The 12,760-nt window shown below is 42.6% G+C and overlaps 1 non-coding gene across 1 annotated transcript; it reads right to left on the bottom strand.

Moving 5' to 3' along the window:
* Positions 1–5,593: 5,593 nt before the first annotated feature.
* On the bottom strand, positions 5,594–5,666 carry trnat-agu (transfer RNA threonine (anticodon AGU)). The gene has a single exon. It is a non-coding gene; the product is annotated as a tRNA-Thr (tRNA).
* Between the last annotated feature and the right edge of the window lie 7,094 nt (positions 5,667–12,760).

Genomic DNA, 12,760 nt, shown 5'->3' with positions numbered 1-12,760 from the left:
AAGGAGAGCCAAAGGGCCCAACGTGAATGCTTTGGTGGGGCAGCAGTCTCTGCTTTGAAGAGACTCCTCAGGGGTTTGGAGCCCAGATAAAGAGGATGTGTGAGAGGGGGAAACAGTCTTATCCTGTTGGTGCTTTTTGTTTGAAGATCCGTTTGGAAAGACAATTTGACACATCGCTGAGGCTGTGCTACATTTGGCTTTTGAATAAAGTCCTGAATCCTATGGTTAGAAAACTGAGGAGCCCCTGACCAGCAAACTGATCAAACCATTTACTGCCACCCACCGACTGAGATCGTTACTCCAGACCCTCACTAGGCCTCTTCTAGCCAGTCAGGACTGTTTTATTCGCTGGCAATGTGCTGCTTTACCTCCCAGTCCAAACTAAACACACACACACACACACACACACACACGCACATGTACTTCCACAAGCATAACACACACTCTGCTTGTTTGTGTGTCTGGCTGTGGATCAGACGACATCAATGTTGCAGGACTAATGCAAAAAAGCAGCCTCCTGTGGGAGCACTGAGTCAAACCCACAGTGTGATAACACCGGGCCTTAACCCAGATACAAACACACACACACACACACACACACTCACACACGCACACACACACACACACACGTATACACACACAAAGCTCGCAACTGGCTACCATATCCCTGAACTATCATAAATACACGGGGCCTCTGGCCTTTGATCATTCTTGGCCAACAAAAGATTGACTAATGACTTAACAACAGAAACATGCGTTAACGACTCTTACTCACTCTTTTACATTGTTTGCCAGGTTCTGCTGGTCATTGTGCTGTTTAGAGAGGGAAACAGAACCAGATCACAATTCTGCAGCAAGATGTTCTCTGTCCACGGTTTTTATACATCTGCATCGAGGTGATCCTCTGGTTTCCCCTACAGCAAGACCAACAGGTCAATGTTGTCTCCTATTCTGTCACATATCTCGACATCTGTCAGATGGACATTCATGGTTACAGCAGGAGGAATCCTACTGATTCTAGAAAATCTCCATCTTTGTTGTAACGCTAAAATGAGGCTGACATTAGTGGGTTTTAGTGAAATTCCTTTCTCTTTGATGAATTATTCCATTTGCAAAATGAAATTAAATAAATATCATGAACCCCTAGCCTTATTTTAACAGATTCTGTAGACTGCTTAACCTTGGTTCAATTTTTATTTGCAGTTCTTTGAAAACCACAAACGCAATTTCTTTCACTTTTATTATATGGGTGTGTGTGTGTGTGTGTGTGTGTGTGTGTGTGTGTGGGGGGGGTATCTAAGAATGCTGACACATTTAAATAATAGTATCTATGTACCCAAACAACAGAAGGGGAAAGTAAAAATAGATTTTTAAGGGATTTGGGTGAACTAATCCTGTGAACAAAAGATTTGCTGTAATCGCATGCAAAAGGAAATAGATGTGTTTGTTGCTTGTGTTTGTGTGTGTGATTCTCTGGGATGGTGTTACTGGGTGGGGTCGGCGGAAGCGTGCTGACTCTAGGGTCAGGAGTCTGACGTCACTGTCTTGCTGCTTTTTGACAGACAGGATTTCCTGTCAGCAGGTTGTTTACCTGATGTCACCCGTGTATTCGAGGTCGGCTCGCCCAGCACGTGACCCCAGGGAGAGCTCGCCCTGTCCAGACCACCTGCTTTGGTGTTTGTCCCCTGCTCCAGAGCCACCGGCTTGTGGACACTTTACTGTACCTCCCCCTCAGCAGGGTCAGGTCTGGTTGGTGAACACATGGACAGACACGTGTCCTGCTGGTTTCCAAGGAGAAGGGGATTGAAAACGACATGAGAGTTCCCTCCTCTCCTCAGGCTCTGCACCCCAGCATCACCCCTGTGGGACCAGGACCTGTCACTCAGCATATATGCAGGGGTCCTCCATGCACATAAACATGTCCATGCCTCTCTCCATCGTCTGCGCTCACACCACACACACCTGGTGCTGCTTTGCAGGGTCAGAGGTGAGGCGCAGATGGATCATTACCATAGGTCATACATGAGGCAGGCACAGAGAGCGGGCGGCTGATGCTGAACAGAAACACGCACATCGGATCTCATAGCAGTTATTCTAGGCTTGGGGAAATGCCGCTCTTTTGATTGACAGTACTCATTTGGCCGAGTCTCAGCGCATATTTATTACTTATCCTTCCTTGTATCAACTGATAAGAGATCTCCCACTGAGGGGTTTCGAGTGCTTGTTCGTGGAAATACTGCTGTACAGTCCGTATCCCCCGTCTCCTCCCTGGTGACCTAACTGTTGGCTTTGACTTTTTCCTGTAGGAGTGGGCAACAATGTCCCTTGTTGGCATTCACAGTGCAACTTAATGAGCTGGCAACTGTTAACACATAGATATCCACACCCACAGGGAGTACCTGACAAAATCACAAATTAATCACGGCTCGGGATGAGGAAATAAGAGTTGATGTCTTGGACTTTTCGGATTTGATTTGTTGTATTTAAATGTTTGTTTCTTTTCGTTGATTGAAACCCATCCTGGCTGCAGGAGCTGCTCCGTCACTTTGTTAGAGAAGTCTGTCTGGGCCATTTCCATTCCCCGATTACTGTAGGATGTTTCGGGTTACGCAGATCAGGCTGCAGGGATTAGTTCTTGTCAGTGTGACCTCATAAAGAAAGCACCATTTCCCATATCTGTGTGATTGAGGTTATGTAACAGCAATTGTTTTAGTCCTACTCCCTCTCCTGGCACATGTGTGTGACTTTTTTTGTCCGTGTATTATTACAAATGCAATTTAACTCTACTCAGCAGGGTTGCAGAATCAATTCCCAGGTCGTTTCAATTAATCAGGTCTTGTGTAAAGCCTAATGACAGCACCACAGCTCTCTATTACTTGGCTCGCTCACACGGCCGTCATTAGGCTGCAGAGATTTTTCAAGATACGGTAATACTAATGAAAAGTCTATTTGTGTTGAATCACTTGGGGCCACACACACTTAGCAACAAGTACGCAGGTCAAATTAAGTCCAGTTTTTAAATTAAATCATGGAGTCAGAAGAGGCCAAATGACCTCCAGACATGGAAAGAGAGAAACAGCACAGATGTGACATGTGGAATCCCATGTCACACAGACATGTGTCCGTGATGTATAGAAACTACTATACATGTAGATGTAAACACAGTATACCACTTTCATCATACTAGGGTGTTAAAACTTTGAAAGAAAAACATTAATATAAAACATTGGAAGTGTTTTATTTGAATTTTATTCAAAATAAGATCCAGGAAAGCTACTTTGAGTAATTCAGCCCTAAATTTGAAGTCCTATCAGATGTCAGAACATATCTGATTCAGGATTGTCATGGGAATCACCAAGAAAACATTAGAGAAATTCAGATCATACCACAAACCTAACAGGAATGTGTGCTTGCATCTATTCAGCTGCCAGTGCAGAGTCTTACCTTATGATACCACACTGTGTTTCAGCCAAGCCAAGTTTTTCTGCTGGAGCACTCTGCTGTGCAATTTCAATAAATCAGGGCATATATTTCTGTCTTCAATAACTGTACTGTAAGACATTGCATAATTTGAAATCAGTAAATTACATTTAGTAATCAATCTAATGCTCCATTACTCTGACATTCAGGGGGTTTGGCTTGTTTGCTGTGGCACCAGGAGCTGGTGGTGGGTTTGTTATCAGTGTTGCAACCACATGAAATCGACAATCCAACATTCCCGCTGTGCAGAGTGGAGAAAGGAGCCCATTGAATTTTTCATTTCTCAATCACAACAGACAATTTGATATGCAGAGCAGGGAAAGCACAAGTGTTACTGATAACACTGTTTAAGTCTACCAGTAATGCATGACCATGTGAAAGTGAGCCAGCAGGAAAAAATACCAGGACCCTGAACCTGAACCATTCTCTGTTTCATTTACACTGTATGTTTCCTACTGTGACATGTCCCACTGTCTAACTTGAGCAGCTTGTTAAATGTCTCATTTTCTTCTGGATGTCTTTTAAATATGTGATGTGTGGATGTAGAAGCTTTAGAGTATTTGAAGGCACCTCTGACAGAGCTGAGTAATGGAGAATAACATATCATTTAACTAATTACATTTGCTGTTGAGTCATTTATAAAGTCATATAATTACCAATATAATTACATTTGTCAAGTGCCCAGCAGTGTGTGCATGACAGATGAGAAACATCAGACATTAAAAAAACAAAGACATATAACCATCCTGACACACTGACCCAGTAACCTTTGACCTCCAGCTGGATCCAGTATCCGGTCAAATTATCCTGAACTCATCGCAACCTCTTGCAGGGGTTTCCATGCCGACCTCAGGCCTCCCCACGGAGCAGGGTCTTAGCTCATGTTTATAGGTCCACTTCGTTTTACAGTTATCAGGCACCATGACACAACAGGGTTATGTTGCAGAGAACACAATGGAGAAACAACAACGCGTATATATTTACAGGAAACTATAGCTAGTGTGTGTGGGTGGCTGTGCATGCCCAGTGGATGGAGTGCTACACTCAAGATGTCTAGAATAGATGTAGAGCAGATGTGAGCTTTGTTTATCAGCAGGGGTTATATACACAAACACACACACACACACACACACACACACACACACACACACACACACACACACACACCCTACTTACAACAGATATATCTTTCGGGTTTCACATTCTTACCTCTACATCTGAAAGCCTTCAATCTCCCTTGACGTCCATAAAAATCTATTCAAATATATGTGTTTGTTGCTCATAAGTACATGGCATATTTCAGGAGAAAGGAACTATGGAGGAAACAGAGACTTTTGTTACACTTGAAATGACAGAGGGAGAAAGTTAACGATACAAAAAATGATGAAACACAAATGAGGAGGGAGGTGGAGAGGAGTGGAGATGAGGGGGAGGAGGAGCGCAGTTGGCATCATCACAGGACACAGGTGTGTTTATGTTACGAGGGAGTGTTTCTGTGCAATTAGCACACTTTGGATAACTATATCCCCATCAAAGCCCTCCACAACCATCGCAGTGCTAACGCGTGACACGCTGACACCTCCACAGGGACCTCACTGTTGAGAAATCCAAGCCCAAGACAATTGCTTAGCCTTTGTGCAGTGTGTGTGAGTGTGCGAGTGTGTTATTGCCGATATGGAACAACAGATGAGATCATCAACTCCCTCGCTGACAAGTGTTTTATTAAGATAAGATACATTTATTTATCCCAAACACATGCACAGACACACTCAAGCAATTGAAGGAAATTTGTCCTCTGCTTTTCACCCATCTGGTGCAGGATACACAGAGCAGTGGGCAGCCATGTACGGCGCCCGGGGAGCAGATGTTGGGGGAGTAAGGTGCCTTGCTCAGGGGCACTAGGGTGGGGAGAATCCTCTTGGATTTTGGACAGATCCAAGTGTTGTCCATTCAGGTTCGTCGTTTTGTTATTAATCCGTCCAGGTACGTTTTTTTTGTTGTTACTCTGTGGAGTCGAAGCAGATTCGAACCAGAGACCTTTTCTGCCCATAATCCAAATTGCTGCCACTAGTCCACTGCCTCTCCAACAGTCCACCGCCTCTCCCACTAAAAGAGGCACCACTGGGAATTGAACCCAGGATCTCCTGTTTACTAGACAGGCGCTTTACCAACTAAGCCATAGTGCCAGGTTAGTAACTACAGAAGGTTTTATCAGTCAGAGCCTGAGGCCAGCAGTGCTTCAGCTTCGTGGAAGGAGACTGTGAAGAATACATGCTTTACATTAATGCAGCATATGAACAGATCTATTAGATTTAACAGCCTCAGCCCCAGTGGTTGGAAGATGATATGTGAGAGTGAGGGTACTTGCATCTGAATGTGGTTTTGTGTGTGTGTGTGTGTGTGTGTGTGTGTGTGTGTGGTGATGGTGGCTTTGTGTTCAGTGTTTGTTTGTCACCATGCGTTATGACGGTGTAAACATTCCAGGACATCATTATGAAGGGCTGATTATGGTTTCGATCCACACATTTGATAAACAAGCATCCCCATTGTCAACATCCCCAAATCATTAATTTACAAGTAATGTGCTGTATACCATTGTCTTATTTCGTCAACTTTTCAAGTCATTTTTTCTGTCATTCTTCACAGGAACATTCAGAAGTGTATCATTACTCATACCTGATGGCTATATTGGCAGCACGATATCAGGGTGTGTCAGACAGGCCAGCAAATCATTTAATTCTTTCCAAATTAAATGATTGGTCATGCATTACAGTCCTGGCTTAACAAAAAAGATACATTACCATATTAATGATGTAACATCACTATGTTAGAAAAACGTTGTGGTTTGGGTTTAAATTACTACGTTGTTAAGACCTTGTGGCTCTGTTATAACATTTAATCTTCCTTTGCTCCTGTCTTAACTCCTTCAGCCACTAGGGGGCTTTGTCAATTTATGTAACCTTATGTTGTTTTGGGACGATTGCTGTCATGACAGATAATGTTTTTTGATCAATGGGAAAACCAGAGGTGTAACCGAGCTGGAGCCCACCAGAGATGAGCTCTGTCAACATCATCAAGTCACACCATCTTTTTTATCCCCAAGTAAACCTAATGGGTCCTATTGAGTAATTATTTGGACTACAAAGAGATTTTTGAGGCGGTTTCTTCAATAAAGGAATGCTACGTCAGCTCTATCAATTATCAGACGTCATCAAATGCGTACAGTCTCTAACACCACACAGATTTGACATTCAGTCAAATGGTTCAGTTCCATGGAACCTTTCAGCAAAGCATTCACAATCAATTAACATTTAATGTGTATTTAATAAGTTGTTTGGCTTTGGTCAAATATGCATAAATCAATGGTTAGTGGCTGTTTTTTGCTTATCAGGCAATCATGTTTAGTATTAACAAAAAACTTTTAATACTTGTGCAAGCGACGCGAGGAAACACAACCTTTGAGAATTTGCCTGTTTCGCTTCGGAGAAGACGACAACTACTGGAAGTGACTACAATTGTTATGTTGTAGCTGCTGTGGAAATGCTAGAGAAGCCAGCACCATCATGTGTGGGTCTACAAGACCACAAGTCTGGAGACGCACTTAGCTCGGGGAATTTCACAGTGTCATCCATGAGCCGCGTCCAGAAGACTACCAGTTCCAGCAGGTCTGATTACCTGCTAGCTTGGATCAGGACCTGTCTCTGGTCGAGGTTCCTACAATATCTTTCTCAACGCTGATTGGCTTATGCAACATTGAGTGAATGCAGGATATAAGGCTACTAGAGACTTAAACTTTCCACAAATGATAAAGACATTTTTTGTTCTTTCATTGAAAGTTTTATGACTTACTCACTGATTGTAATTAGGATGGAAAAACTAAAAGCACAAGTCAGGGCTTTTATATACCACGAACACACAAACACACATACACACACACACACAAACATGATGCATCCTTCAAATCTTAATGGTGGATATAAACAGTACAGCAGTCTACATATGGTTCTCTCCCTCCTTACGAAACCCAACTCAACAACTGGCAACAACTGACTCAGAAAAATTTGTAATTGTTTCCAACCTGGGGGTAAGGACCTCCACTAATGTCTGAAGGATAATTCTGAATGAAAATGGTCCCAAGATGATTACAGACATAAGTTATAATAAATAAAATAAAAACAAAACATTCTGTTTTAGTTTTTCAAAATCAGTTTTTCCTTGGGGGTAAACAGTTTGGTCATGTCTCTTCAGGCCTCAGCAATTTTTCAAATAGAACAATCAGCACCATCCTCAGTAACTCACAGACCAGCTTAACTATCCTTTTGTGTCACTGGTGAAGACATTATTCAAGATGAGCTATGTTACTGAAACCCAAAAAGAGTTTAGCACAGAACTGTTTTGTTAAGATTAAACAAATAATAACAAATGTTAGTAATGGAGCTGTAGAAGTTAAGGTATAGGGTCATTTTTCCTGAGGACAGAGGAAGGCCAGCTGTTTCCCTTTGCCTCAGGAGCAGATCCAGTGGTGGGGCCAGGGGGGCACTGGCCTCAGCTGAAATATCAAGTGCCCCTGTCCTGTCAGTGGTCTTGTTACTACAAGCAACACACTTACCAACAATTCTGACTATAACCAAAGGCAATTTGACAAGAATGTTTATCATATACATTTTTTTTACCCTTTTTTATAATAAAAACTGCGCTTTAACAAACATTTTAAAATTTGATTCAATGATGTGGGGCTTTGCTCAAAGCGATAGAGCTAACAATAAACAAGGAATGATTTAAATGTGAATGTTTATAGATGTTGGATGTATAATTGAACCCTCTGTTTAAGTGTGGCCCCTTTATGGCCCCTGATTTAGAAAAAACATATAGCTCCCTCCAAGCCTTGCTGTGGGGTTTTATGCTAATCAAGTTATTAAACAATCTCATCTAACTTTCACCAAGTATTGAACTGCTTGTTAAAGGGTTAGAGAACTTATTTTTACTTTGACAAAATGCTGTTATATTGTGAATACCTATGCTTTCAGTCCGGAAAATTAAAGTGAAAGTACTCAGGATCTTCAAAGGTGTTTGCCTGTTTTGATTACTGTACGTATCTGTAATTGAAAAAAAAAGAGAGAGTTGCTTGCCCACTTCCAGTCTGGAAGATGATGATATATGAAGATGAAGGAAAAGTCTGCAGTGGTCTGTGCCACGCAGAAGGAGTCAGAGTGAGCGGGGAATACAGGTCGACTTTTCCAGCTGTTGTTTTTACCTTACATATTTCTTTAACCACAAAGTCAGCTTTGAAGTACAGCAGGAAACTTGCAGGAAACGTTTGTACATGTAAAAAAAACTTACAGCACGGGGTTATAGAGCCTGCTGAACTCATTTGCAGAAATGATTCCTCCAATGAGAAATTATCCTACCTGCAAATGAAAGTACCTGCTCCAGAGACAGTTGACTGATTGTTGATTGATACCTGGTACCTGGTAGCTCCATTGCTTTGCAGGGGGAAAGATTAAAGGAGAAAAGAGGGCACATGGGGGAAGCTTGCCTCTAAGGCGTTCTGCCAGAAAACCTTGGCACAAGGTTAACCTGGTCAAAGGGTCTATTTTACCCCGAGCCATGATCATTTCTAAACATCCCCAATTAGTTTTGTTGTCTAAATCTTAATCAAACTGGGAATGAAACTGAAGCTAGAAGGCCCCTCTGCCAGTAAGGCTCTCGGCCAGAAGCTCTGAAGTCAACAGCATCACAAGAGACCTGCCAGTGAACTCAGCACCCCGAGTAAAACTGTCAGTTTTTTTTTTTTTTAACAACAGGAAAGCAACATGAGAGTGGGTGAGAGTTTGTCCTGCAGAGAGAACAGTCGGCAGTTTGTGTTAAGAATCAATTGAGAGTCCTTTCTTTTCCATCTCAGCACCCCGAGGAGCCAAGGAAAGGCTGCATTTACAAATCCCTGTTTCTTCAAAGGGCTGTGACAAGACTTTTAACTTCAAAGTTTACCCTGAAACCACAGAATCACACACATTATTTGACTTTAAATCAAGTTGTGTCATGCTGAACTGTACCGTTAGATGGGTCTGGGTAACACATGTCACAGTCGCCTGTTGCCTCATGTCGTGAGGACGATATGATGGAGCAAAGTCTGTTGTTACTTGATTTTGCTTATTGTTAATCTTCTAATCTCACTTCAAATTCAGGAATCTCTATCTATATTCAGTGCGAGGAAGCAGGTATACTACTCCGAGCTCACTCAGGACCTCTTTACTCCTCACTCGATCTCTAAGGCAAGTGCAGAAACTCATTTTGGCTATGACCATAGGTAAATCGAAAGCTTGGCCTTGCGGCTCAGCTTCTTCTTCACCACAAAAGTCTGGTACAATGCCTGCATTACTGCTCGCCCTCCACAGAGCTTCCTGTCCATATTGCATGCCATCCTCCCCTCACTTGTAAGAGCCCGAGATACTTAATCCCTTCACTTGGGGCAGCAACTCACAACCAGCCCGGAGAGAGCAATCCACCATTTTTTCCAGCAATGAACCAAGGCCTCGGACTTACGGGTGCTGACTCTTATCTATACTGATTCACACTGCAATTTGTCCAAGTGCACACTGGAGGTCATGGGAACTGTGTGTTTTCTTTAGTCTTGAGACAGAGATGATACCGAGGTGATGTCACACTCCTGATTCACAGACACTGCCCTAGAAAAATTATAAAACTGGTTGCAGCAAAAGGAGTTGAAATAATCAATTACTGCAAACCACAGCAGAAGAAGAAATATGACGCTCTGCATTCCTACATTTACTCAGACACAATCTACTGATGTAGTAATTGCTGTATACCAGTGGAACACATAGTATTTCCTCTCATACACAAAACTCCACTGTCCGTTGGTGGTTACATAATGAGCAGCTCCTTCTATGGGCAAACAGTAGCTGCTGTGTTAATCCTGCTGGGGTTACACTAGGGTTGACTTTCACACCCAGCGAAGCACATTCATACTGCAGGATGTGTATGTCTTGGGTGTGTGTGTGTCTAATGCACAGCAATTTATGTGTGAAAATCCAAACGTCTTAGACACTATTCACTTCTTAGTCCTTAGTCATGTGAGGCAGTGGGCCCTGTCAGTCCCGTCAGATACTGAGCAGTGTGATGAGGTCATTACTGTTCTGGGTTAAAAGAGAGATCACCTGGTCTAAACCTGATACTGTACTGTAGCCTGCTCTCATGCAACCTGAGCCCAACAGCTTCATGAGCTGATGCACATAAACACGTGTGCATACTAGTGTTTTCCATGTGGGCTGAGACGTCTCACACAAGTGCATTAACAGAAAACACGCATGCTAAAGCCTCACCATGAATGCCAGATGTCCATGAATATACTGTATATATACAGTATATTCATGTGTACACTTGCACATCTATATGCTACGCCACTGATTTGCCCACAAAACACTCACAAACACTCACAAACACACACACATGTCCAGGCCGAGCAGGATATGGACTCTCCAGGTCTCAAAGCCTGTGCTGTTTGTCTTGGCACCGGACACAGAACACACAAAGCCTGCTGGGGGATACGCAGCAGCTCGGTGGTCAAGCAGAGCCGGCCCTACCCTCAGAGCCCAACACACAGACAGGACACTTTTAAATCCATCTTCATCTCTGAGACGCTGAAATGGAATGGGACAAAGAACTATAATGTGTGGCTTGACTATGGGGAGGAAGGATGCTGCACACTAATGGCACAAGGCCACCCAAACTGTCCAGACTGTGTGCCCTTGTCTGTTCGCAGAGGTTAAACCCAGTCCCATTAGCCCACTGCTATCTGACAGATAGCTGCTTGATGGTAGGAAACATATGGACAGTAGGACAATAGACAGTGGCAAACAAAACTCTCTTCTGCTTGCATGGGGAAAAAAAGAAGAAAAATCCCCTATTTCCTCTTTAAGCAGTTACTCTCCCCACTCCTCCTGTGCAGCCTAAAGATTACTATACCATAAGAGCATTATCTGCCTTCATCTTCATTTCCTTTCTTGTCTCAACGTGCATTTAGCTTAGTCCACATTTATCCTATTCATCTACCTTTTCCCACTCTCCTGTTTTTCTTATTTTGCTTTGCACTTCCTTTCTTTCTTTTCTTTTACAGCCTCTCTGTTATACCTGCTGTGTGTGGCACCGTGTCTATAACAGAGGCTGTTTATCTGTGCAGAGGCCAGAGGTTTGAGAGCATCAGAGCCTCCTTCTGTGAAGATTCTCAGTTGTCCATGACCTGGTATTTTAAAGTGCCAGATGAAGGCATCTGGAATTGCCTGAGGTTCTTCAAGATGCTCCCTGTCTTATCCGAAAGGTTATTTCGGCTTTGGATGACCGGTGAAGAGTCCAAACTTTTTTGGCAAAGTTAACACTAATGTGTTTATGTTTAAGATCTGGATTTTTAAGCTTTGCAATTGGAGACTTTTGGGAATACTGCTGACCCTGTAAAAATTTGAAAACTCCAGGATTGTGTTTAGTCATGACTCGACTATAGTGAATGCAACAACAACTTACAAATGTATTTAAATGCTGATTTAAAATGCTAAAATATTTGTGTGGATGTAGCCTTAACCCCTTTGTGGGGTTAGACCTTAAGAGTTGAGGTAAGTCATTACTTGACCAACATGTGAGTTCTTTGGGTCAAATATTTCATCGGCTATGTTCAGACCGATATCAAATGTGATCAGATCACTCAGGACTGATGGGATCTGTTTAGCACATGTGCTGCTCACTTCACTATCTCAATATTGAGGATATTGTTTATGTCACATCATGAACTATACACCCTCTTGGTGTGCTGTGGATTAGGAGATATGGTGGGTCGTCCATTAACCAGAGGGTAGGTGCTTCGATCCCCGGCTCTACCATTCTGCATCAAGAAGAGTTGACGGCAAGACACAGAACCATGTGTCGATGATCTGCGAAGGATAAAGTGATATGGGTGTATGAATGATAACATGTCGTTGATGTTCTGTGAGTAGTCAAAGCGCTATATACTGTAAATGGAGACCATTTACCATAAAAATGTGTAACTCTTCCTAAAAGCTGTGTGTGAATGTATAAAGTCACATTGCTTACTGCAGCACAAACAAGGTAATTGTGATAAATATATATATATATGCTTAGATTTATTGCATCTAGCAGCACACCTGACATCAAATCTCATCACCAGAAAGCAACTAATGCAGAGCAAATCAATTATTAAATAAGATTCTTATACTAGATAATTTTCAACACAGGTCAATGAACATCTTTTACC

This window comes from Platichthys flesus, chromosome 9 (assembly GCF_949316205.1).
Source record: "Platichthys flesus chromosome 9, fPlaFle2.1, whole genome shotgun sequence".
Lineage (NCBI taxonomy): Eukaryota > Metazoa > Chordata > Actinopteri > Pleuronectiformes > Pleuronectidae > Platichthys > Platichthys flesus.
Note: the sequence above shows the minus strand (reverse complement) of the source record. Positions and strands in the feature narration are given on the sequence as shown.